Source organism: Lingula anatina, chromosome 4, assembly GCF_051362555.1.
Source record: "Lingula anatina isolate TDL-2025a chromosome 4, LinAna3.0, whole genome shotgun sequence".
NCBI lineage: Eukaryota > Metazoa > Brachiopoda > Lingulata > Lingulida > Lingulidae > Lingula > Lingula anatina.
In genome coordinates, this window is record NC_141770.1 from 10,684,328 (window position 1) to 10,711,499 (window position 27,172).

Here is a 27,172-nt window from a genome sequence, read left to right on the forward strand (position 1 = left end):
GATTGGTCTTAAATGACTTCTGTTTGACAATAAAGCTTGTGTACATGTTCTTGTCAGTTGTCTTGAGAAATGAATTAACACCTGTTGTTTACACCTGTAAGAGTTGCCATGGTAACTGCAACCAAAACAATTGAGGTAAAAACCACCAAAACGGCTAATTTCTCACACAGCATTGGAATCCCAAAGTGAAGCATTTGCCTTTTCAGACCAAACCCTCTTCAGACCAAACTCTTTGTTAATTGGATCATTATCCTAGAATTTAACATGACTAGCCCCTGATTAACAAGAAAATTTAGTCTCTTTCTAAACCACTTATTAAACATAAGTTAAAATAAATATATGGAAAACAGAAATGACTTTCCAACGACAAATAATAACCCAATATGACAATTCAACAAATGATCACGTACAGTTGATCCTGAGGCAAGTGACTGATTGAACAAACTAAATTTAGAACTAACAGATGTCATCTCTCTTGGTGTTATTGTCATTCTCTTGAAACATGCCACTGTATTGTGATGACTAATAATAATAAGACATATCAACACAACAACAGCAATTTGTGCATTAAAAAGATCTCAAAAAGTGACAGTTAATCACAAAGGTGAATAATAGTTTTTTTCTAATTCTTTTAAATATAATTAACACAGAAGCTACAGATGTAAAAAAAAAAAAAAAGAAAAAAAAAAAAAAAACTAAGCAGAAAGGTGCACCTCCCCATGTTTCATAATAAACCAGAAAAAAAAATAAATAAAAATTTAAAAATTCTTTCTTAAATTATTATCAAGTATCATAGTCTCATACCTTGTTCTTGAACTTAAAAACAGACAAACAGAGTACTAGTAAAGTGAATCCTTAAGAGAACATGATCTGTGAGTCAGTCATCTGTTTACACAACTACCTGTTCCTACTGTTTCCATACCTATGTAAGCACGTTAAGTCTAAAAACCTCTAAAACCAAATGGATAATTCAAATTCACCAACAAATGACTTTCGCAGAAAAACCTATTATGTATTATTTCACCTGGCATTTAGTTCACAACTACATTTGATTTATATCAGAACATCTCTCCCTCTTTTTGCCCTCAATTCATAACCCTAAATAATCTCATTCAACATTCAAGAACAAACAACACTCATCAATACCAATGATAACGAAATAAATTCTTTTACAAAAAGAATAACTAACTTCCATCGATGTAAATGACATATGAATATTCCATCTGTGCCATGGAGACTTGTTTTCAGTGCATCTCATCCCTTTCTGTTGTCAGAAACAACTCCAACAACCTCCCAACTCTCCACCCTCTAAAACCATACAAACTCCAGAATTACAAATGATATCAACCCCAACCAAGAAGTCCTAAAGGAGGAAGAATAAACACAAATCAGCCGAGATTAAGAGAAAAAAAAACTTCCTACCTTTTTCGCAAAGTAAAAATGACTGAGGAGAATACGAGTGCTTCACCCTCTCTGACTGCTTTATCTGTGTGCCTCTGCTCTCTTCCTCAAAACCCCAGTGACATCACAGGGTGATAAATAACCCGTCTGTCACTCCGGTTCCCAATAAGGAAACCAGGCTATTGCTTTAATGTGACACAGTAAGGTACAATTACTATACACAGGTGCTCTCTCAGGTGTGGCATCTTCAGATCCTGCTCATTGTTCTGAAAATTGTAACTGCGTGGTGAGGTTGTCTGTTTTCCTTTCTCGACAGTGCAGAGAGAGAGAGAGAGAGAGAACAAGACATAACATCATGTCCCGTAATTTTATTTTCAAACTTTTCCATTTACTTGTGAGGTATTATTTCTGGACAGTCACAAGCAGTTACCTGGTACAAGTTCAATTAGACCACATGAAAACTATTCACTTACAAGTTGCCAGTGTGAACAGCTCCAGTTGTAATATAAAACTTTAATTGTAACTTTGTTACTTTTATTCAGTTTTCAGAAACTGTCCTTGTTATTCATTTAGGAAACTGATGACTGTATTCCACTTTTTTAAGGAACAAATTCTTTTACGATAGTAAACCTTCATGTCACTTCTGTTCAGAGGCAGAAAAATCAAGCCGCCAGTTTCGTGGAAAACCCAAATGACACAAAAATACATACATGCTTATCAACAGGTGCGTAGGTTTCAATTTAGACAAGTTCCTCCTGCTGTATTGAAACTCATAAATACAACAGTAAATAACTGCTATTTTTATCAACTTGGGACACAGGCAAGGGACCACACCTACAAATTTTTGGATACTTCCTGGCAAAACTTATTTTCTTTTTTTAATTTGTTTGTATAATTTTACAACAAAAGGTTTTATACTGTTTTCCCTTAAAGGGAGTTTTTTTCCAGAGTGCCATATCATTTCCTCATTCCTGAAGTTTCTCCTTCCCTGTTAGGTAGTCAGGATCAGGCACAAGGACATATCTTATCTTGTGTTTCTTTTTAATAAATGAAACATTCTGGCACTTTAAGTTATAAGTAACAGGTCAGATAATTCGGCCAGTGAAAAAAAATGTGCAAAGTATTGCTTCTTTCTCTCTCTCTCACATAGCTTAGCCCTTTTCCCCTTATACTTCAATTTGCACATTATCACATTTCTCAAAAGTCTAAAGCTGAACCTGCAAATGACAGAACTCCTCAGCACTTCAACCAACGCTGTCATGACAAGACTCTCATCTCATATTTGCCCCTCCCCTAGAAACCCCTTTCACCTAATCTACTCATCACACGGCACAGTACACGCCTATAAACTGTCCTTACTGCCCTGAAAAGCCAAAAGAAAGTGGGAATATTATCATCTTAAGTTAATACTATGTAACCCTTAATAAAGACTCTGATCCGGAAATCTCCACCTACTCACTTGCACATGCTCAAGTCACCTGATGCTTGTCCTTTAACTCTGAATCTGACACCTTGTTTCTGCTAATTTAACCCTTGATGATGAGACTTTCAAAACAGAATTGTATAAATTTACTCAGTTCCATCCTGCCCAAGAGATGCTTAACATTAAAATTTTTTCAAATATCCAAAAGATTTTTCTTCACAGATCAATAAGATTGGGTCTACATTAACTTTGATGAAGCATAACTAAATTCTCTGATAATCTAAAACTTTTCATTTTTTTTTTTTTAGAATCTCCTATGTGAAATAATATTTTCAGAAGTCACTTTAAAACTACTTAAACCTGTTATCAACATGCTGGCAATAAAACATTTATTCCCCACAAGCTTCTATATTAATTCAATAAAAGTGTATATCAATTTAATAAATTGCCAGTAATCTCTTGAAACTCTTGTGTCACAAAATGTGATTTCGGTGGCTGTCAAAATACCAGTAACCAGAATTGCCAAAGACGAAATATGAAATAAAAAATGCATATCAAATTTCTCGCACTTCAAATGAAAACCAGTGCCACTGTCACAACCATGTTCAACACGAATATGTGAGCAGTGTCATGACACCACTACCCTAGGTTCTAGATTCCGGTATTGCCAGCTCGATCTTGATTTCATATATAACCCATACTAAAAGCGACTCCACCACAAGGTATATTTAGCAAGCTAGCTTTTACGTTGCTCTGACACTCAGGGTAGACACCACCTGTAATGCACACTGAATAACAGGGACCACTCAATAACAATCAAGGCCCTGATATAACCAGACCAGAACTACAACTTACTGAAGCAGAAGTTAGAAATTCAAATGTCAACCACGACAATGAAAAACAAGTCCCTGGAAAGTCCTCAGGAGGAAAATCCAATTTTCCAGGATCCAAGTCCAAGCTCACCAAAGAATTTTTGATCTGCCCTTGAAAGTTGACCAGACAACAGGATATCATATACTGTTCAGCATAACTCCATGCCCAATCTTAATAAAAAAAGCAACAATGTTTGTCCTTTAATAGAAATTTATACATAAAAGTTATTTTAGATATGGATCTATAACTTTTAGTTTCAAAATTCAAATTTCTCAGCAACCCGTTCCAGGAATAACACGTTCAAAATTATCAGTCAGTTTTCAAGGAACCAATCTCAATACTTCTGAAAAGAAATTCTAAACTGTCTGGTGAAACGAAGCATACCATACTGTTATTTTACTCTTAAAAGTATAGTTACTTTAATATTCTTTACTTGAATTTGTGCGATTACCTTGAATGCATAACTGAAATTATTAGATCATTCAAACTTCTAGGAACAATATCTTTAACACACCTTGTTTCCTGGTGAGAAATATCAAACTGTGGATGAAAACTGAACCAACATCAACAGGATGCTAAAGAGATTATTAAGTGTTTTCTGGAAAAAAGTGAGTCTATTTTCCAGGTAATTGCAGAAACAAGTTTTGACTAAAATTTTCCAAACTGGAATCTCAGACTTCTACATAACACAAACTATAACTATAAAATTCTTTTTTTAACCTGTTATTCTTACTTTACACGTTGCAACTTACTATGACATTGTCAATTCGTAAATCATGTTGTCTCTTTTCCATTAAACATTGGCCAAAACATTTGGTCTGCGTCTCCCGTTAACCATATCAATTCTATGACAGCATTACTTGTGGTCCTCAAAATGTGAGCATACTCTCAGGAGCCCTCTCTCTCTCTCTCTCTAGATAATCTGATTACATTAAAGCATCAAGTCGGTAGCAATGGAAATCCTACTGCCGAGTGTCTCACCACAAATTCCCTGTGAACCACGTTCAGACCAGGAACAGGTAGCTAAACCCCTACTGCCTGTCATCTCCGCATCACATTATTTTTCGACATTATCATATCCAAATTTGTCCAAATACAGGATCCCAGGAACTTGGTGAACTTATGTGGCCCCCTAAATGGATAAACAATCTGTTCAAGGATGCTTTACCTTGGTTTCTATTAATAGTAACAAGAAAGAGGATTATAGTACCTCATGAGTATAAACAGTGTCATGCAAATTCCTCAATAATCATTTGCCTTTTTTTTTTTTTGGAAAGGGGGGGGGGGGTACGATTATTTGATACTATGAATTCATGTCTGTACCTAATCTCATCTTTAAAGAAAGAAAAGCAATAATGCTATTTTCTGACAATGTTAAATTAAAAAGTGTAAAATAAATAAATAAATAAATAAATAAATAAATAAATAAATAATAGACTTTCTTCACTATAAGGAATTTTTGCAGACAAAAACATTATATCAGAAAAATATCTCAAAGAGAAAAGATATCTTTGGCACCTTTCCTAAAACTAGCTATAGGGATGCAAACAGGCCCAAATTGAGGATAATTTCAAGCAGAGCACCCCTCAATGATGTCATTTAAGGCAAATTACAGGTGTCTTCTCACCGCAAGACACAAAAGCCAAGCTCCACAAATGCTACACACAACAAGTGGGCATTGAAACACAGACAAACTGCCTAGTCATCATGGCAGGCAGGGAAACTGCATACTTTTCTGGTAATTTAGAAATACCTGACATGTTGGGGTAAATACTTGAAGATGCTCCTTTTATGACGTTTGGTACTGCATACATGTTTGGGAGATATGCTCTTGTGACTTAATGAATTGCTGGTTTGAAGACAGTGGCTTGATACAGTCAAGAATTGACAAAAAAAAAAAAAAAAATCAGCAAATCACTCACATTCACAAGATTGACACCTAAATTTGACAAAAGGCTAGTACACATTTAGTGCTTTTGTATACTTGTTGAGTATTTTCAACACAATCAAGCTTTACTACTCTAAATGAAAAACTAACTCAAATGTTACAATGCTTTTTCAGAAATATTCTTCAGTAGTGACTATTCTAAAATGAAATAATTTTTTTTCAATTTCTATTTCTTGAAAAAAAAAAATCACTGGATTCAGTTACCAGTCTAGCCTACCTAACCACTCTGACACTACTGAGTATTACCTCAACAGAACTGAGAGCATAATAATCCCCTATCAATGCCTATACCCCATAGTCAGCTCTTAATCTAAATTTTAACCTCACCATTCTATGAAAGAAACAGTAGAATCAATCATCTTGTCAAATACTATATAATAAGAGATTCAGTTTGTCAGTTACACAACATGTAGTACATATAGACATTGACATACTGGAGTGCAAATATCTCTGAACTTCACAGCTGCTGTGAATAAACTTAACTATAGGAACTGTCACTAACACAGCTGAAGAAATTCTTCCCTATATACAAATTGATAAAAGAAGTAAAAGAAGCATGACATTTCCTCCCTTCACTTGTGCTTATGTATTGCCAGGGTATTACATGTTCATAAATTATCCATGTTCTGCAATGTGATAAAATATGTTTGTGTTGTACTTGTGCATAGTGCAAGGTAATTATGTATTTTTTAATGTACACATACATGTACAAGTGAGTGTACACATGAGTGTGTTTGTGTAAAAGTAGTATTCCAGTTTACTTCTTTTGTTTTTTGTATTATGTGCTTACTTATCTCCCAAGTCTAATAAAACATTAAAAAAAAAATGCCCATGGTTTACCAAAAGACCTTGATTACTAAGTGACTTGTTGATGTGAGCTCTTCTTACAATAATTACATAAGAGATGACAAAAACCTATTTTACAGTATGTACAAGCTACCTAAAATTACCAAACAGTTAAAACCTATTTGGTCGTATATGTCAGTTACCTTAACAAGGAGACAAAACAGGAACAGGTCCATCTTCACCTCCTCTCTCGACTCTTCTAATCTCATATGAGGTTATCATATCATAGTCTTGCAGGAGAGGAGAAGAGAGAGAGAGGAATCAAGATAAAGTCAGTCACAGAACAATGCCTCAGATGACAGTCCTAGCTGTTATAAGCTAGGTCAAGAGGTGTGAAATCACATGGCCCATCGTATCCTGGCCTCAGGTTACTGAGCAGAGCAAAAGGACCAGAGCACTGACCGGTTTTACAGGAAAAAATTTCAGATTTTGGTCTCCTTTTCAGTTTAAGACAAATTCGCAGCAATCCAATTGAACAACGTATCCACAGGTCTGCAACATATGCCACATTTTTTTTGTATTTTTTTTGTAAGGTGTAATCTCTTACCTAATTAGACTACTTGTGAAGTATCTTGTAATGTTTCGATCTAAAAGATTTCACAGTTTTCTGGTTAAAGTAATTTTGTAAAAAAACTTATAAGAACTTGCGCTTTGTTTCACAGAACAAAACTTAAAACAAAGACTGCTCTTAACTTTCAGACCAAAAATTCTGTACTTACTGCGACCCAATATATATCAGTAATAGCTTACTAATTAAATAAAATATTGTGTTTTATATAAGGGAAGAAATGGCTACTATTTATGATTAATATCTACATTACTTTAGAGGAACATAATAAATTTATCCTGAATTTGAGTTCTAGATTAATTCAAGTCTAAAAGCCCCAGAATTGAATATTATTCATAAACAATTATAAAGGGGCCAATTGGGTTTTTAGATCTGGCAATACAGAGGAAGATTCAGTATTTTATTTTCTCTATTTTTTAAAATTAATTATTATAAATAAATATACTCTTTTTTTTTGGGGGGGGGGCAGGGGAATCTTTCTACATATCCCAGCTTAAATGCTTTTTTAATGCCTTAAGACACACAGGGAGGGTCAAACACCTCTTGTGATTTATTCTACTTTCTTTTGCTCCAACTTTTATGACCTGACAGATTTTTTTATCAAATTTGTGTACCAACTCATTCTTAGTCAACTCGTTGCAACAAGCTTGATTCAAGTGTGTATTAGTCATAGAATAATCAATAAAAAAAGTAGAATTATACTTTATTTTCACAAACTACTCAACCGCGTGTTTCAAATTTGAAAACAACTCCCTGCCAAAGATCTTTCACTAGTCTACAACATTGTTATTGGTGATTTCCTCAGGCTAATAGACCACTGGGCAGTTTTACCTGTCCCAAAGTCTCCAATGGTTTACCGAAAAGGCCAAGATACTTCATACTTGTGGGCAATACGTGGTACCAGTAAGAGATAAACTGATCTTATCTTGGCACTTCTTGGTCCTTGGTTTTCAGTCACCTGAGCTGCACCGCGGCCATAATCTGGAATCTCTGTCTAAGTTTTCTGATGGAAATGATAAGATTCAGTATTAGCTGGAAGGAAAACCTGTCAACAATATTTCTTGTTGGCAGATTCAGACTTCTGAGAAGGGAATTGGATAGCGTATAATTCATAAATCTGCTGAGAAGCAAGCCAACTGTCTATTCTATTGATATCTTAATTTACTCATCTGCTCATCAAATATTATTCAATTATCTATTTGTGTTTGTTTGTTTAAACTTATTAATTTATCTATCCGTCTACTGGTCATTTAGGTCATCTTCCTCTTCAGTCACTGATTCAAGAACCCCTCGTCATGCTTGATGGATCTTAGATTAATTAATTGATTGATAGGCTGATTGATTTACTTGTTTATTCTGTCACTCATTCATCTATCCGTATAGTCACTCATTCATTCATTCATTCATTCATTCTTGCAATAACATCACCAGTGGGGGGAAAAAAGTCTGTGAATAATGCTGTTGATGCTGAGAACACTGTCACAGCTTCTGTGATGGAGAGATAAGACCTGGTGTCACCAACTGCTTGCTACAGGCAAACTACAGCGAGAGCTGTCTTGATAGTTGTGATTAGTGGCAAAACAAGGAGGCGGATCGCAGTAACCATCCCCTACCTCTTCCATAAAAATGTGATAATGGTTATATGTAGACGTACCGTACACCCACATATGTTCTTACACACGGAAGCATGTGCACTCATTCATAAACATGCACATATACATAATTTTATGTCTATAGGCCAGAAAATGTACATTGTTAATCAAAATTTGAACCATGTTCTATATTATTTCTTTAGATGGCTCAATTTAAGGTACACTTTATCAGAAAAAGACACCCCCCATCTGAAATTTCTGGCTACAGGTCTGAAAATACTATCTAAGAAGCATTTGGAAGAACTGGCTGCTTGGACACATTTTTAATGGTCTCTCCATCCCATCTTATCTGGCACTTTCTTAAGATGATGTTTTTGCCACTAGCCACGAATGTGAAATAATTTAGAACAGTAAATTGTAGGAATAAGAATGATCCCATCTAATTAATACCTAATTAACACCCCCCTGAAAGAATGTAAGAGACATTTCTTTGAAAAAAATCCACTTTTTCAAATAAATGTCTCTTACATTCTTTCAGTCACAAAACTTCCAAAATATTTCAAAACTTGTCACCTTCCTTCACACTTCTCTTACCTCAACAACATCAGACCACTTCAATCTCTTCACAGTGTTTTCTCTAGTATAGTCCTATAACATACAAGACAAGTACTACTGATAGGTGACAGGTATGGACAGGTGCTTGTCACCTTGGTGTGGTGACGCCTGACCCTGTCATTCGCTTCAGAAGTTAAGGAAACAAGGCAGACCCCTTCCTAGGTCAGGTAAGGATGTTTCCTTTAGGTTTATTACCATTATTATCTTTCATAAAAGGTCCTGTAATCATTTACTGTCCTCTAAAACACAATCGGCAAGGGCACAGAAGGTAACTTTTGAAGTCAAAAGAGATACCTCGATGTTTATCCCCTTGAAATTAGCAGTGCAGTGTCACGACAGGTGACAAGAGTTTATCAGTGTTTGTTGGCAGATAAATGACAAGTAGAATTCTTGACTTTGTTTTGACTTAATTTTGTTTAGGTTTTATCATTTGGCAAAACTTCATCCAAGCATGGGCCAAAGGTGGGCGGTGAGGAGGGAGGGGCAGGGGGGGGGGGCAAGTTCCTCAGAAAACTGGGAGTCACTTCTTTTAAAGTTGAACTTAAAATTGACAGAATGGACTGGGCAAACTAAATGTTGTTTAAATGCACTCTCTCCTCTCTCTCTCTCTCTCTCTCTCTCTCTCTTTCACCCCTCCCCCACACACACAACAATTTTTGTATTATTGCAGATCTATCTGACATGATTTATCTGTTCCGTCAAATGTTTTATTATCTAGCGAACCTTGTCTTTATTAACACTAGTCATCACAATGATCTCCACCTGATAGTCTCATTTTTTACCTCCACCTTGCCACCTGAGGCAAATAGAGGTGATTGACTTTGAGGACAAGAATCATGCAAATAACCATAATGATGTATTTTAGCATCTTTAATCATAATCTATGGCATAAAATCACAAAAAAATCTTTGTGTGACAGACTTCAGTTTTCGTCTCTATTTCAAATATTATTTTGGCCCCCTGAGGCATAAGAACAAGCAAATCGCACCAAAAGGCACTAACCGTAACTTAGATGTTTTTTTCCTCATCTTTAAAACTATCATTCAACATGTCAAATAAGAAACATAATTTGCAGTTAGAATCTTGGTTACTCTTCCACATCCTTTTGATACTTGTGGGAAAATGCAGTCTGTGGGAGTTTCTCTAATTTTAAATGAATCTCTGTCTGGGGTCTCCTTCCATGATGCTTAAAAACTCCTTGTCTCAAGATGTGTATTGCATCATTTCAGAATTAAACTAAAAGCAAAACAAGGTTACTTTTGTAAATTCTTGGCTGGTTTTGTTCAGGATTTTTTTCCTCAAAAACTTTGTGATTTGCACTGAGTTAAAAATTCCCATCTCCTGCACAATTTCAATACTAGCTATTAAAAGAAAAAGAAAAAAAATTCTTATTCCCAAGCACATAACCCCCAAGTGTACAAAATGCAACTCCTAGCTACCAATTTTCTAAATGTGTATTATATATTTTATGTCTCTTGTGAAACATTTGTATCCTCTTTGTTACAGTTCACAAGAATGAAAAATTGTCTCACTGCATTATTGCACAGCTATGCTGCTCAAAGGATTGGGGGGGGGGGGGCGAAACAGAGAGAAAACGTGAATAGGCCTATGATAAAATTTTCCATGTCTGGCCCATAAAAAGCTTCCTTGCACAATATCAACTTTTTCAAGTTTTAATAATTTACACATGGTAGTGTTAAATTATAAATAAAACAGTCATCAATTAATAACAAAATTGCCTGATTTTGATTACAAATCAAAGCAGGCTTATATAGTTTGTATAGAGGAATGAAACCATGACTGAACTGAGAGTATTGCATAGTGCAGATACTAATAAATGTTTTTAATTACTGCTTCAGAGGTAAATGCATTTGTTTACCATAAAAAAAGAAGCTTTGTTAACAAGTCACACAAATCTGAAGTTTTAAATCATTTAACAAACAATTAGGAAACACATAGACAGCCATAAAGCTACCTGACTGAGCATAAATCTTTTTTCAGGAAATCAATTTATCAAGTTTCCCACAAGGGACTAATATAATTACATGCATACTTACCCTTATAGTCTCAGTGGGGTTTTGAATTTCAATCAAACCTGATTTCATACAGTAACTGCTTATAGAACATGGGCATTAGCACATTATTGAGTGCTAAGTGATGTTTATTTAATTAATTAATGCTGAAAAGTCCCAAAACAATTAGATGTAGTAGTAGACAAAAAGACATTTCATCAAAAATCGAAAATAATTTAATAAGAAAACATCACTTCCCTAATGATTGCTAATTTGGTTATGATTCAGTTTCTTCTTTTTTCATCATTTTTCTTCCTATTATTCCTCAATCATAAGGTATATCAGATGGTTTTCAATCGATCACTAGTTAGACTGGGGTGGGGTGAGGGTGGAAAGTAAAACAAACATCTAAAATTACTAAAACACATTCAAGTCACATCATTTCTAAATGCATTTCCACCCCACCCTAAATAAATAAATAAATAAATAAATAAATAAATAAATAACTGTCTTGCTTAACTGTCTTTAAGCCCTTGGATTCATCTGATGTCACCCCAAACACAGGTATACTGCATGGCTGAGAATTCAGCTTAACAACAGGGAAACACGTGGGTTCCCTGGTCTAGTTCCCAAATTTCTACAGAAGCATGACATGGCCATACATCACAAATACATTCAGGTGGTCCGTTTTCAGTGCCTCTCTCCCCTCCCCTCCTCTCCCCTCCCCTCCACCTTTGGTCATTGTTAGTAGCTATCAAAAATCTACACTTTTCCCAATTCAAGGTAAAAGATGTCAAATCTGGGCTCTGTAACCCGAAAGCATCACGTATGGCGAATAGCGATATCACACAGAGGTTACAATGTATATATATGGGGCGAGTAAGGGCGAGTTATGGAATCGAGTCGCTTGCGCTCGGTCGCAATGCGCGATGCTTCGAGTTACAGGGCCCTGTTCATTACCCTTGGTCCCCTTCTGGGAACCCCTGTCTCATTACCACATACTGCTAACAGGTACACCCACTCTTTTTTTATTATTGACAGCCCAGCGACAGCGTTATCTCTCAGTAACTTGACTTTCAGGCTGTCTGCATTTTAATCTTGTTTTCAGACAGACAGACATAGTTTTCAATACAAACTTGTCTGCAAAACTCGACTGTATGTAATGGATGTGGCGCTGTTCTTCATCCCTGATATCTGTTTTATAGTTCAAAACTATGCATCTTTCGAAAAAAAACACGTTTTCCCCTTAATATCATTTCTTAATGATTTTAAGTTGGGAATTAATAATCACTATTTCATTACTTCCTACAATCCTGATGATAAAAAAAAACCGGTAATAAGTTCATAACTTTGATCAATGACCACTTACACAAATAAAACTTTACCAGAATATTGATCACAATCAAGAAGTGTTTATAAAGGCTGATCAAACCATCCCCCCAAAACAACTGTTTTCAATATCAACAAGATCACGTATAATCTCCATTATACATCCACACCAGATCAAACAACTTGTTTTTCCGATACAACACAAAGCCAATACAGCCTGGGTGACCTGACGGTTCCAGTTGCTTGCAGGGACATTTCTTTAATTGTGGAATTCTCACTGGTACCCTTCCTCTAAAGCAATGCTCCCACTTGTATTAAAATCAATCCTGCATTCCATTCAGACTCTTATCTGTATCACTGAACCTAGACTTGAACAATCCAATAATAAATAAATAAATAAATAAATAAATAAATAAATAGATATTCACACCCCAATATACGTAATTTTTTTCTGATCAATTTTGGTTCACTGACTTGAATTCTAACAAAATTCCTTTTTTAAAAGAAGCCCTAAAATCCCTAAAGAAAAAAACCTATAGTTGGGACATTTTACCTGTAATTCTTGCTGCATTGCACATACATTCAGTCATCTTGCCCCACCTATGTCAGCTCTGTGACTAGGACCATAAAACCAGACTCAGACACATTTAAAATACCTATGGCACCTGTTAAGTGATCTAAATCACGTATTGGGTTCTTTCCTTGAACCTTGCTCACTGATACATTTCTATCAAAAATTTCCCTTAAATGTGTCATTGATAGATTTTACTGATTCTTTGATGTTAGTGCCTACAGTGAGAAAATGTTATCAAACAATTTCTGTAGATTGTTTAAATTTTGAACCATCTGGACACACCTCAAGTCAGCTCTCAGATGAGGACAGCATTCCCTGAATCTGAATATCTTTGATCATTTTTAAAAAATTAGATTATACATTTATATGTATGCAAGTAACATTCAATATCTCTTCATTCATAAAATTCTCACAAAATCATCCCTCCCCCCCCCCCAAAAAAAAAAAAAAAAAAAAAAAAAATCAGCATTAAAATCCTATCATAATGATGAGCAGATGACTATACTGGCTTACCTGGCAGTCCTTGTAGCAGCACATGCTTTCAGGCAGTCAAATGACCCCACCTTGTGGCCCCTTTCATTCAGGTTCTCCTCATTCACAGAACTCTCACAAAATCCTCTCTCAAAAATCCCACACCAAAAATCCCTATTACGTACAAACAGTCATCACATTTTACCTGGAAGTCCTTAGCACACGTGCGAACTTTCGGAAAGTCAACCGACCCCACCTATTTCCGATCAGCTCTCAGACTCCAACGCAGCTCGATCAGAGCGTGATCACAAACAGCCCACCGCATTTCACCTCCCAATCCTTAAACCACCTGTTAAGTAAACAAGCAATCTCCAGCGACTGTACTTAGTGCATACCACAGGTAAACCTGGGCCACCAGAGTTTCCCACAGCACATAATACCTCCTACCTGGGACTGATCAATAATTCTGGTCCCCCTTCTTATCTCAGTTGCCCTCCTGTATTGAAGCAGGCAAGTTTAAGTACACTTCTGTGTCTGCTTGCTCACATGCAAGTATGTATACATGTGAAGACTTAAGTTCTGTGAGTCTTTTGTTTGCAGTTGAGGTTTAGAAGTTCTGGTTCTGTACTGCTCTTGTAGAGTTTTTTTTTTCACAACTTGTATTACAGAGAATTTCTGGGATTTGAAACGAAAAAATCGTCTTCAGAAAAATTTTCAAATGACTTCAACAATTTTTTTTTACCTGTCAACCATCTACCTACAGGGCTATAAACACCTGTACAAAAATGTCATGGAAAACATTCCGAAGACTCTTTTTTCTTTTCTGGGAACATTCATATATATTTGATCACCTTCTTGTTCTTGCAAATTTGGTATAAAATAAGTCCTTCGGCTAATACACAATATAGTGACCCTAGTAGGACCAGACACATGTATTAACTCCCCATTCCCTATTATCTACTTTGACATAAAAATAGTGTGCTTTTCAGTGATACCAGAGATAGCTAGGGGATTTGCCTTTGTTTGGGCAGTCTCTTCAAACAGTCTCTTTTAGCCATCTATGAGTTTGAGCCAGAGACTAAAGAGACAAAGGGCACTGTGGGCTGATACACATACAATCTTTGTGTGTTCAGCAGGTCTGGCAGGGAATCTCTCCTCACCCTTGCCCTCGCTGAGCAAGTAATCTCTTTCTTTCTCCTCCAGTATTAAAAACCAGCCGTGGCCTGAGCAGACAAAAGGCAGGATCTATACGAGAGCTATAGACCTCTCCTTTGTGTATCCAACTTGGCTGGCTGGCAGGCCCCTTTTCTCTCAGCTTTCATGTTTTAAAGCCGGAGCCGCAGCAGACAAAAGGCAAGATCTATAACCCCATTCTTTGTGTGTGTGTGTGTGTGTGTTCAATGCGGCTGGCAGGCAGGCATATTGACACCAAAGCAAGAGGAACAGTCTCGACCCTTCAAATATTGAGTTACCTGCACGGGCTGCTCAGGTGTTTCAGCTTGGTTGAAACTTGCAAAATACAATAACACATAGAGCTTACATAGCAAGATGACAACACTGCCCTCTCTTTAGCTGATTTATCCATCTTAGTTAAGGACTATTTAATTTCTTGATTTGGCTTTTTTTTTAAATATATCACTTCTGACTAAACATTTTTCTATACAACCTCAATCTTTCTGATACTGGTTTACTTATTACTCAAGAGTAGCATCAAAAACTTGCAGAATCTGAAAAAAAAAGTATTACTTCCAACTTAAAAATTTAAAACAGTTCTTTTCATACTGTAAAATACCAAATAGAATCCTAACCAAACAAAAGAAAACAAATATTTGTGAGCGTGAGTACAATCTGAGTAGTTCAGAAATACTTAAATAATACTTGCACATATTTCACAAAACACAGGCAAAAATGTAATCTAATGGTGAGGGCAAGAAAAAGAAATCAGTTCTCTCAAATATTGATTTACCTGGGTGACTCTGGTGCCCAGTTTGACATAATACTTTTGATAAAAACAAAAAACAACAATGAGTTGCTGCTTAATTTTCTCTTAATCTGAATCTCAAAAGTAAAAAAAAAAAAAAAAGGTCTAACTTCAGGCACAGAAACTTGATTGCAATACCCTGCTATTGCTTGCTGCTAAGACCTATTACATGTTTTGAATTATGCATCATCTGGAAAGGCAACAGAGTTCAAACCTTCTACAATATTAATCTCAATGCAATATGAAGAGCCTTAAAGTAAAACACTTAAATGGCTAAAGCGCATCAACAGAAAACCACACCCATGGCATAGGTCATGGATTTCAAATGGCTTTGCCACAGCGATGTCCTCTGTAATTTTATCCCTTAAGCAGAAATCTATCCCGCCCTAGACACCTTAATTCTGGCAAATTCAATTGCTGTGTCAGGACTCCAGAGACACGTTTCAGCCATTGTCAAGAAACATCGTCTGCTCACAGCTTTTCCTTTTGAGTGACAGGTTATTCTCTTTTACCTGAAGTTTGTTCAGCTGGAATTCAAATGGAAAACCTAGCTACCAGTGTGAGAAGCGAGACGCATTGCATGCCTTGCGCAGGTAATAGCTGTCCAGTTTTTAAGTAGCTGTTTACATGCAAAAACCATTCTGATAGAAAAATACTGAGCTCCAGTTGTTGTCCCAGCTGATTTAACTGATAACAATTTGCACAGGTCGAGAAGAGAGAGACAGAGAGAGTTTCAAGATATAGTTTACTGTGCATGTGAGTGAGAGATTTTCCAGTTGCATCTCAACATCTGCAGACTTCATATTGATATAAACTATAGATCTGTTCTTTTAAAAAATTGATTAGTGTAAAAACTCTGAACATGTGACAAAAGAGAGAGAGAGAGAGAGAGAGAGAGAGATGCTCTACTGCTGCAGAAACATATAAGACACTTCAACCAACGTGCCACTGCAAAATTCCAAAACTCCCCAGTTCCCACCTCACTTACCAGCTCTCCATTGCCCTTTCCCCCCTTTTCATCTGCAAAATCATTCTTTATAACAATAGCGAAGGCAGCACTTTTTGCTGCCAGCATGTTTTGTTTCGGCCTGCCATTGGTGCTGTTGTCGAATTGTTTTTCTGAAGCAGCTGTTCCGTTATTGATTATAGAATTGACAGAGTCTGTGTCAAGGTACCACCTGTGTGAAAGAATCTATAATACAAGACTTTGCTCCAGTCCCGTTTTTCCTGCTTCTGATATCATTGATCAGTCTCAGATTAAAACACAATAACAGCTAGCAGTACAGGCCCTGATATATATTGTTCTGCTGAAGTCTGGAGCTTTTCTATAAGAAATATGTGTGCAGATTTGGGGAGCTATTTCTTAACATAACTTGGCACTGCATTCTGTGATGCTTGTTAGGGATACTTGTATCATCTTGTGTGAAAATGTTCATTAGAATTTGTTAAGTAAATCGGCTTTTTTTTAAAAAACTCTATAGAAAAGTTCTCCCAAGAAATATGTGAAACTCTTACTATTTACCTTGCCAAAACTTTTTTTAAATATAATTCTTATATTAGTATGCTGTAACTAGCATACACGAAAGCTTCAATTTCAAAAGAAGCAGCTATCAACTCTTCAAATTGCCAACTGAAATCATTCACTGTTGGTATTCTTCTTTATTCCTGAATTTTCCTTCAAGCAAAGAATATTATAGGTTTTAACAGTGCTAAGGTATAATGCTCCCAGGGTCCTTAAAATTTCACAATAACTTCTCCACTGCTATACATATATCTCTTGTTCATCTTCAATTTTCCCTTCAAGCAAAGAACATTACAAGAAAATTACCCCTATCTAGTATGCAAATATGGGCAACCCAGACCTGATGGTGATCTGATTCTGTAAAAGAAAAGTCAAACAAAGCTGGAGGGAAACTTTACCCCGGTAGGTGTTTGGTCATACTTCATGAAAAAGCACAGTATTTTTTTTTTCTCAACTCAATGGTTTGGCTTTTCTACCATACTGATACAAGTGCCTAAGTATATCAGGAGTTCATTCATAATTGACTGAAAGTGTAATAAGAAATGGTGGTACAATATTGAGTCCACAAAGAACCATGGATGCAGTGTGATGGAAACTTCATTCCAGTGTAAAAAAAAAAAAACTAGTCTTCAGACAGGGTAAAATAACATTGTTCCTTGAGTATATTTCTGATGTCACTGACCATCTGCTGTGAGCATACTAAACTACACCATCTTTTCATACCTGTATTGCGATAGTTTCTGCTCTCAGATGACCTTGTACTTTGCTTGTGCCCTTTAATTTTAACTACTAGTATCCAAAAATAATGCCATGAAGCCTTTTCTTTTCTTTTGTTGGATGAAAGCACCTTAAGATGCACTACTCCTTAACCTACCAAATCAAAGAAAACCTTCAAGAACTCCAATTCCCAGATGTATAAATTTATGTTTATGTCATAATTTACTAAAATTTCAGTGATTTTGATAGAAATCTGCTGCAGAAAATTATGGAAAAAAAAGGCTCATGTCAAAACGCAGTTCAGGATATCTTGGAATATGAAAAAACCTTTTACTAGTAAACTCCTGATGGTACTATATTAACACAGTAAACAAAATTTCCCAAATGCCAGCATAAACTATCATGTCAGTCTGAAAATGGTGTCAACAAGGCAATAACCTTTATCTAAACTGAAGAAGTGAAACTGAAAAATTACCAAACGTAACCTGTACCAGAGGGTAATTATTTGACAAAAATACGAACCTTATAAAAACTGAAAAACAACCCAAATGTATGCATGTTCACATCAAACCAACAGAAACACGTTCTACAATGCCATCAGTTGCCTTCCATTTCTGGCTCAGAATCAACATTTCTAAGTCAATTTTTTTTCTACTTCTTGCCAATCAAGTCTTTTATATATATCATTTCCTTCAAGGTGCCAGACACAGTTTCCTTAATGTCTCACGTTTTTCGTACCATCTGTGAACTGTATTACCTGTCAGCTGCTTTGTTCTGATGGTACTCTCCATTTTTAACTGCCAACCATCTGTAAAGTCTGAGTATCATCTGGTTCATCACCAGACTGAGCCAACTTTTTTTTTTACAAAGCCAGCAGTCTTATTTCTATTCTTCTGTATAATTTTGTTTCCAAAAAAGCTTATATTTTAAAATGATGGCACATCTTATTCAGATAACTCCTGGATGTTGTCTTCAGTTTTAATAATTTGCCAACTGCATGCTGGTGAACTGTCACTGATTTCCAGTTTTCCCCTAAATGCATAAATATTTTCATTTTCTTTTCCTTGTGTGCCCCTTTCTCCAAAGTAACTGTTTTTTACCAAAAATCTGTTTGTCAATGTCTGTCCTTTTTTTAATTTTTTTTTCTGTAATTATATTTTATTCTGCAAAGTATTTACAAATGTTTTTTCTTAGGAATTCCTGTCCGTGGCTGTTTTTTTTTTTTTTTGCCTTTTTAACTTCTTTTTATGATCACCATTGACACTATCTGCTTTACACATCAGCTGACTGTCCTCATTTTGCTGTGTCTGTCTCTTATTTCTCTAGCCTGTTTTTTTCTCTCTCTGCAGTCTGGTTTGCAGAACTATGCAAGGCTGCCACCTCGATTCTCCAGGTGAGCTTACAATGAACATCAGAGCATCAGCTTATCAAATCAAGTCTCAAGTTCACAGCTGTGACAGAGACTTGTCTTTTTGCAATACAGAAGTCTGGATATTTTTAGATACTCTCAAAGTGTATCAATCATTTGTCTGCCTTTTCATACTTTGCTTTTCTGTCAACAGTACCAGTCTGCTAATCTGGTATTTTGTAGCATCAGATTTCAATTATATTTATCATAATATGAAAGATCGGTGAAATCTGTATTATCTGTACAGCAACTACCGCTAGTTTGCCCATTTTATTTCGTCAACTGTGACACAGTCTCTGTTTCTTCCAAAACTGGTTTCTGCTTGACAAAGTCTGACTCTTTTTTTTTCTTCAGCGTTGCTTGCAGTTGAACCTGGTCATCCAGGTGCTGATACAAAGAAGAGTTTTCATAAAATGTATGTGCAGCCAAGCAAGCAAATCACTTCTCCCATGCTCAGACGAGACAGAAACAGGTTTGACAGCATTTAAGAAGTAACTACCGGATGAGATCAATGAGAATTCCATAACCAAATAGAAATACTGAAGGTTCAGACAGCTTATTGGCATTTTTGTGTCAGTGAACTATATCTTTTGCTATTTAGTTTGATTCTGATTGAACAGAAATACTGAAGTTTTGGTTGGCTTGCATATGTTTTTGTCTCAATAAACAACAATCAGATGTAAACTTTCAACCTAAATCTCTCTCTCTCTCTCTCTCTCTCTCTCTCTCTCTCACACACACACAAAAACACACCATCCTTTTAAAAAACTACCTAATTTTGCTTTTTAATATTTTTTTTAATCACATGTATTGAATGTTTTGCACTGATCAGACTCTGCCTGTCACTTTCCAGACTGGTTTGCAGCTACAGGACAGGCCCACTGATGGCACTCCCATCCAGGTGAACTTTTTTCTACAGGGAGCTCGTTTTCTACTGTGTGCAGCCGAGCAAGCAGATCACATCACCAGGGCTGAGTCGAGACAGAAACAGATTTAAGTGCCAAGAATTGCATACTTCTGTTTATTACCTGACACCAGACTTGTCCAATCAGATTGCAGAAATTTTTTTTGTCGTCAGACGGAAACAGGATAGACACCGCAAAGTTTCTTATGGTGCTTTCAGTAGTTGGAGCAAATGAGAATACTTTTTTTTCTCTTTTTGCAAGGGGAGGAGGGAATGAGGATGGGGACCATGAAAATAATAGAATAAGGATCCAATAGAAGTAGGATGTTAGTAATTGCATACCATAATTAGTAATTCATTGAATAATACTGAACAAAAATCCCTATTTATAACCACTAATAACCCTCTTCTCTAACTTTTGTGAACATTAAAAAAAAAAAAAAAACTCTTCTAGATGAAAGTTGATGTGGTAGAAAGGAAGGAATTCCAACTCGAATTTACACTGGCTTGGATACCCTGGAATGAGCAATGAAAAAAATGGCAAAAGGCATTGAACGGCATGCTGTCTGGATTTGGATTTGTCTGGATGTAGACAGTTAAAGAATGTGTTCTGATTATCAAGGAATGTTTAGTTGTTAATTACTTCTTTGCATGTCTCGAAAACCAAAATGAGACAGCTTTAAAAAAAAACAAAAAACTTCTGGTAAAGCTTGTACCAGCTGTACTGGGTCTTACTTACTTACTTTTCAATGATGTGCTCCTCCATCCCCACCCCATCTTGTAAATACAAGGTCTTTTTAGTAAACTGTCCTTTAACTCATCTTTTGAAATTATTTCCTATTGGTTCAACTCACCCTATTCCCCAATCCCTGACTGTTTTCAGTCTTTCTTTATTTTGTCTCAATTCCCACATCCCACCTTCTAAACCACCTGTTTTGTCCCTCTCTCTTCCTACCCCCCCCCCCCTTTTCTGTCCTACGGAAACACCAAAACCTGCTTCCTTGAAAGTTAATCATTGATCCTTGGTGACCGTACTGATTTAGCTGGTAAGCCCCCATTGAAATTAGGTGATTACCCGATCACTGCTACATTACTCCTCTTATCCTTCATGATAATTCAATAAGTGCCACTCCTTTCTATGAATACCTGGTAACTGGTATTCATAGAACATAAAGACAAACATACCAAATGCATGCACACACGCACTGGGAATCCTTCCTGATTTATTACATTTCCATTAGTTAATGTGGCACTCTGTGTTAAGATGATAGACTTGAATATTTCAATTAATTCACTGAATAAACGGGTAAAACCATCCCTACCAGCTTCCTTTCTCTGATTAAGAAGTAGCCCCTCTGTGAGCCCCATTATTATAATCCAACTTCCTCTCTTTTAACAACTTTGTTAAACTGAGCCCCCCCCTTAAGCCCCTGATTACACGGTTCATAAGTCTTTAACCCACCTCCCTCCACCCTTAAAAATGCAATGCTCCCACCACCACCACTACCACCAACACCACCACCACCAACTTTCTGATTCCTCCCTTTCTTTTAGACCATCTGGTAACCCCAAAGGGCCTCCCTTATAGTCTCCTGGTCACAGGGCTTGCTTACCTGGACTGCAAAAGTCTGGCAGATCTTGTGGCATGTCAGGTGAGAAGAACACTCCCTGACAATCACTGTGCATACCTGAGCAAAAGGCAGTGCTATTGAATTCCTATACATTCACCTGGACAACCCTCCATAGACTAAACTAATATCATTAGTGATAATGCTGCAGACAATGCTCAGTGTAACATCCTAACTTTTGTTTGCAAGGTAACAAGTTGTGGCCTTACCCAGACTGTTATTCTATACTCTTGATGAGCTAGAAAAAAGTATGCCTATATTGTCTTACTTCTAGGAAACTTGTCTTTATATAATCTCACTGCTTACTATTAAGGACACTTCTTCCATTTCTCCGATTTAACAGAAAATTGCTTAATCACATGGATTGGTGCTCAGCATGACATAATGCAATCAACTTTTAACTACCAGAGCACATGCCTTGTGCCCAACATGGAACTGAGTACTTGGCTAGGACTGATTGCCTGAATAGATACTGTGCACCCAGCATTTTATTATGCAATCAATTCCAACTATGTCACCTGAAGACATACTTCTATACCAGTCTGTCACTGCTCTTAACTGGTCTTACTGGCAGTGAACCACTTCTAATTACGGTTAGTGTGAACTGAACCACAGAGCTGTTATCACCTTAAAAAGGGAACTCTGTTTTTCAGCAACCGAGTCACGAGAAAAGTATCTATTTTTTTCCCTCTCCCTCTCTCTCACTCTCTCTCTCTTCATTCCTTTAGAAAGCAATCAACATGACAGTGTCTCAAAAATGTTGGTGCCATTTCTTCTGCATCTTCAACCTTCACATTGTAATTATTTTGGTCTGCTAAGTAAAAGCACCCAGAAGACATATATTCCACTCAGTGAAAACAAAAAGAAAAATGCATCAGTCTGTCTCTGCTGCAATAAGTCACCCTTGACAGAGCCTATTATAATACCAGTGCATTATCATAAATTTATTTCAGTTTCACATGCCAGATTTGTGGGAGACAGCAGCAGACAAACAAGGAAAACATTCGCTTGTGTTATCCTCTGATAAATCTGATTTTATAAGTGACATCTTTGAATTATAAAAAATTGGAAATTGTTTACACAAACAAGAGCATCATTCCATTTAAATAAAATACAGCCTCTGCAATTCTATTTATGATAAATTTTTTTCAAATAAAACATAAACCTGTTTGATTCATAGAATATAAACCTGACTGGTTCATTCTTTATCCATCTACTGAAATCAAATATTTCTAATTACTAAAACAAACATAATGCACTTCTACAACCAGGAATCCACACATTAGATGTTAAATTGCCACATTTGCATCAAAAATGAAAAAAGGGCAACTCTGAAAAGGAAAAAATATCAGTTCTCCCATCTCGCAGTGGAGAAGCCATCATTAATCACGCTCTGTCTTGAGTACATCTTTATCTTTGCGAACCATCACACGACCACCAGAGCATTGCTATTGTCCACTGTCATGACTTGCACTCTAGAACCAGCAAACTGATATTACTTAGCCAGACGGTGGAAAAAAAAAAGACTGTTTCAATCTACTGCCGCATTGTTAAAGTTGAGCAAAGAAAAAAGAACAGAATTGGCATGCATGACAAAACACGCCATTACATTCCCTACACTGCCAACAAACTGATAAAACTTGAAAATTATATCAGATGGTAAAAAAAAAAAGATGGGGGGGGGAGGGGGGAATCGAGCAAGGAGCTGAAAACACAATTAGCATGCCTAACAGAACTTGCGTCAAGACTTACAGTAGACTAATAAAGAACCACCAACCTGATTTTACTACAGTCCCCAATCCAAAACTCTTCCTAACAACGGAAGCACACCTTTTCTCTGAAATCTGTAATTACTTAAAGTTTTTTTTTCTTTTTTTTTTTGGGCTAAATAGACAGAAATAACAATTTGCAATTCAGTATTCTTTTTTCTTTTATAAATAATCTCCTCACCCTTTAAAATCTGTTGTGACAAATAGTCATCTTTAATTTTTTTCTGAATCATTATTTCTTTTTTCATAATGCACAGAGCATTTTCTTCCTAAACATTTGTAACATTTTCTTCCTTATTGTCCGAGAGAGAGAGAGAGAGAGAGAGAGAGAGAGAGAGAGAGAGAGAGAGAGAGAGAGAGAGAGAGAGAGAGAGAGAGAGAGAGAGAGAGAGAGAGAGAGAGAGAGAGAGAGAGAGAGAGAGAGAGAGAGAGACTTCTAAGGTTTGCGTAATTGCTACACAGTGTAAATTGAAAAAAAAAATGGACATGCTTCAGTATCTATATCAAACAATACACCTTGCACAAAAAAAAAAAAAAAATGGAATAATATTGTTGAATTTCCAATACAACATACAGATAATGGACCTGAATTTTCTGTAAAGCTCTGATGATCAACTTGAAACATTTGTAAGAAATCTATTCACGCCTATGTTACAACAGGTGTTCAATCTTTCACAACAATTGGCAGGTGCAAATACAGAAATCGAGAGAAAAAGTGGAACAAATTCTTCTCACAAAACCTTTTATTAACCTAAATTGAAATACAACAAAAAAATAACTTAGAACACACAGATGCTGATTGTTAAAAGCAAAAGCGGAACAAATTCTTTCCATTACTTCATTTCATTACTAATGGAATACTTCTGGTAAATTGAAATTGCAAGAAAAATCAGACAAAGAACAGATAGTTTGCAGTTTATCACAAATCTAACCCTTCTATCAGGAATCAAATATTTTGCATGTGAGATAAGGAACCATTGCAGTGGGTGTGAGATGATCAGGTGGAAGAACCAACCTCTCCCCCCCCCCCCACCTCAGTATCAGTTAAGTTCACCCCATAACTCTATGCAAAGAACACTGAAGTCACGTCTGCAAATGAAGGCAGATATTTTTTATATTATTTGACTTGTTATAGACAACAGTGGACCGGGGTGGAGGGGTGGGGTCACCACAGGGTGGCAGGGTGGCGGCACCACTCCCACACTTTCTGAGATACCCTCTCTCTCCCTTAAAAAAACTATTTTGAGCAAAGCAAGACAAAATTAACCAATTTTCTATCCTGAGTAGTAAAATTGCACTCATCTACTGTTTTACATTTGCCAAGTGAATAATAAAAAAAAAAGCAAAAAAAAAAAAAAATCCTTGTCACCTTCCCCCCCCCCCCCCCTTAGGAAAATCAGAAACCTTCCATTGAGTGATTCCTCCTATGTTTAAATCTCCAGTCCTCAATTATTCCCCTAAGAAACCCTTCTAGCATGAACCCTCTTGTAGTATTATCTGTCTCCTTGCTGGAAGCATGTTAGGAATGCCATAAATATGGAGGGCTCACAATGACAGGAGTATTCTACCTGACATTGCTCGGTTCTGCATGATGGATAGAAATAAATACCTGGGATTGTAAAGAGAGCATTCAAGTGGTGACACATGCAAGACAGTTTCTGTCTGCATCATAAAGCAAAATGCCCACGTCTAGTACTCCTCAAAAGCAATGTACATTTCTATTCATATATGTTTCTATTCATGTTTCCATTTCCTACCCCCCCCCTCCCCCCCCCCCCCCCACACACACACACACACACACACACTTCAGGTACTGCTGTTGATATGAAAAACACAAATAAAGATAGTCTAAGAGAATGTGAGAAAGCTTTACTTCTATTCATACACGTAAAAACTTAATCCCAAAAGGAATCCTTCTACACACTCTCTTTTCTCATTTCTGCATGATGGTTAGATGTATGCAATTAATAGCAGTATCTCTCAACGATAATTTTCATGAGATCCTCTCTTGCATTGCAGAACATGTGTAATACTAAGAGAGTATCACTCTTAAGGGTAATCAGTGGTAGAAACATTTTACATAGAGCTACTTTCACCTTCTTTTTCACTTGTCAATGCTGAAATTTTCTTTTATGGTCTTGATACCATCTCTCTCTCTCTTTTGTTTGCACACACACACACACACACACACACGCACGCACACACACACACACACACACGTGATATGCCAAATGCATTATGCTAAAAAAAAACATGAAATTTATGAACATTTCAGGGATGGGAAAATCAAGGTGTCTCTAATGACTATACAAAAAAAAAAAACCAACCATATCATATGTACCTGCTGACTTAAGAATTTTACTTATTAACATGAAAACAGAATTTAACAGATTTCTGAGAAAATGTATCTGTTAACTGCACAAAAGGGGGTAGGTTTATAAAGTTAGGGTTTTGTTCATCTGACATAAACAATTGGTGAGAAGGCTGAGGAACATTAGCAATAATTTATAAAAAGCTATGGAACTTACTAGTAACCAGCAGCTTTACCAGCATAGAACTTTACTGAATTCACAGAAATTCCAGGAAGTATTTAGAAAAAAAAAAAAAAAAAAAATTCAAAATTTGCTGCCACCTGGTGGTCAAAGAGAAACTATGTATTTTTCACTGGCCAAGGATGCCAAGGTAAAAAAACTTGAACATTTAGAATATAGATGAAAACCAAAAAAACTTCCTTTTTCTACAATTAATTAACACAAGGACCATTATAATAAAGATGACCTCATCAGACAGGGTTTATGTTCACACTGTCAGTGTATTAAAAACTGATGCCAGACTGTAAGTTAAACACAACTTAGGCTGTATTCCCAGAGCTTTTAGATCGATCTATCCCCGTGGGGAGTCTCACTAGATTACTGTCAGATAATCCGGCTTAAATGTCTGTCCCGCCTACTACAAGCTGTAAGGGGGTAATTAACTTTCGCGTCCGCCCGGCTGACAGCTATTTAGTGTGAACCCCCAGGGAGTTAGTTCGATTTAAAGTAGATCGATCTAATCTCTGGAAATGGGGTCTTAATTGTAGCTGGGGAGATGAATGTGCAGATTAATAAATTTTTTCAGTCATAACAAAGTTAGGCAAGGAAAGAAAGACCTGAAATTTAAAAAAAAATGGAAAAATTTTTTTAAAGAATAAATAAAAATCTGCATCACACCGGGAGGTATCTGTGTGGCAGCCACTTGTATTTCCATTCTAATATACTCAAACAAATATTAAAAGTATACATTAGCAGGCATTATCATAACAAGCCAAATTGTGAATAAAAATAAACAAAAGCACTGAATTTACACTCACATTTTCTTCAAGAACAATAGCTTCTGTTGGTGGAATGGTGTGTGTGTGGGAGGGGAGGGGGGGGAGTGCTTCTTCCCTCTCTTCAGTCTTCACTCTCTTCTAGATATCTATCTCTCTGTCCCTTTCTGTTGTAAGAAGAGAAAATATATATTTATATATATATATATCTTTTTCTTAATTTTGAAAATTAATTTAAAATTAATTTAAAGGAAAAATTAAGCATCACTGTTCTTAAACATAAA

The 27,172-nt window shown here is 36.3% G+C and overlaps 1 protein-coding gene and 1 long non-coding RNA gene across 9 annotated transcripts in view; one reads left to right on the top strand and one right to left on the bottom strand.

The window, feature by feature from the left end:
* Positions 1–27,172, bottom strand: part of LOC106173131 (uncharacterized) — a 61,180-nt gene that overhangs the window by 28,934 nt on the left and 5,074 nt on the right. For 2 of the 7 annotated variants that reach the window (XM_087011614.1, XM_087011615.1), the window contains exon 2: positions 26,931–27,055. The gene's annotated coding sequence lies outside the window, so the exon portion shown is untranslated. Of the gene's footprint in view, positions 1–1,422; positions 1,604–4,449; positions 4,610–6,634; positions 6,813–21,797; positions 21,942–22,021; positions 22,187–26,930; positions 27,056–27,172 lie in introns of those variants that run through there. The other 5 variants (XM_087011619.1, XM_087011618.1, XM_087011617.1 and 2 more) reach the window with 5 other exon arrangements.
* LOC147762271 (uncharacterized) lies at positions 17,210–20,600 on the top strand. 2 transcript variants are annotated; one of them, XR_015334008.1, is made up of 4 exons: positions 17,210–17,557; positions 19,222–19,265; positions 19,635–19,752; positions 20,134–20,600. It is a non-coding gene; the product is annotated as an uncharacterized LOC147762271 (long non-coding RNA). The 2 variants fall into 2 exon arrangements; XR_015334009.1 differs by lacking the exon at positions 19,222–19,265.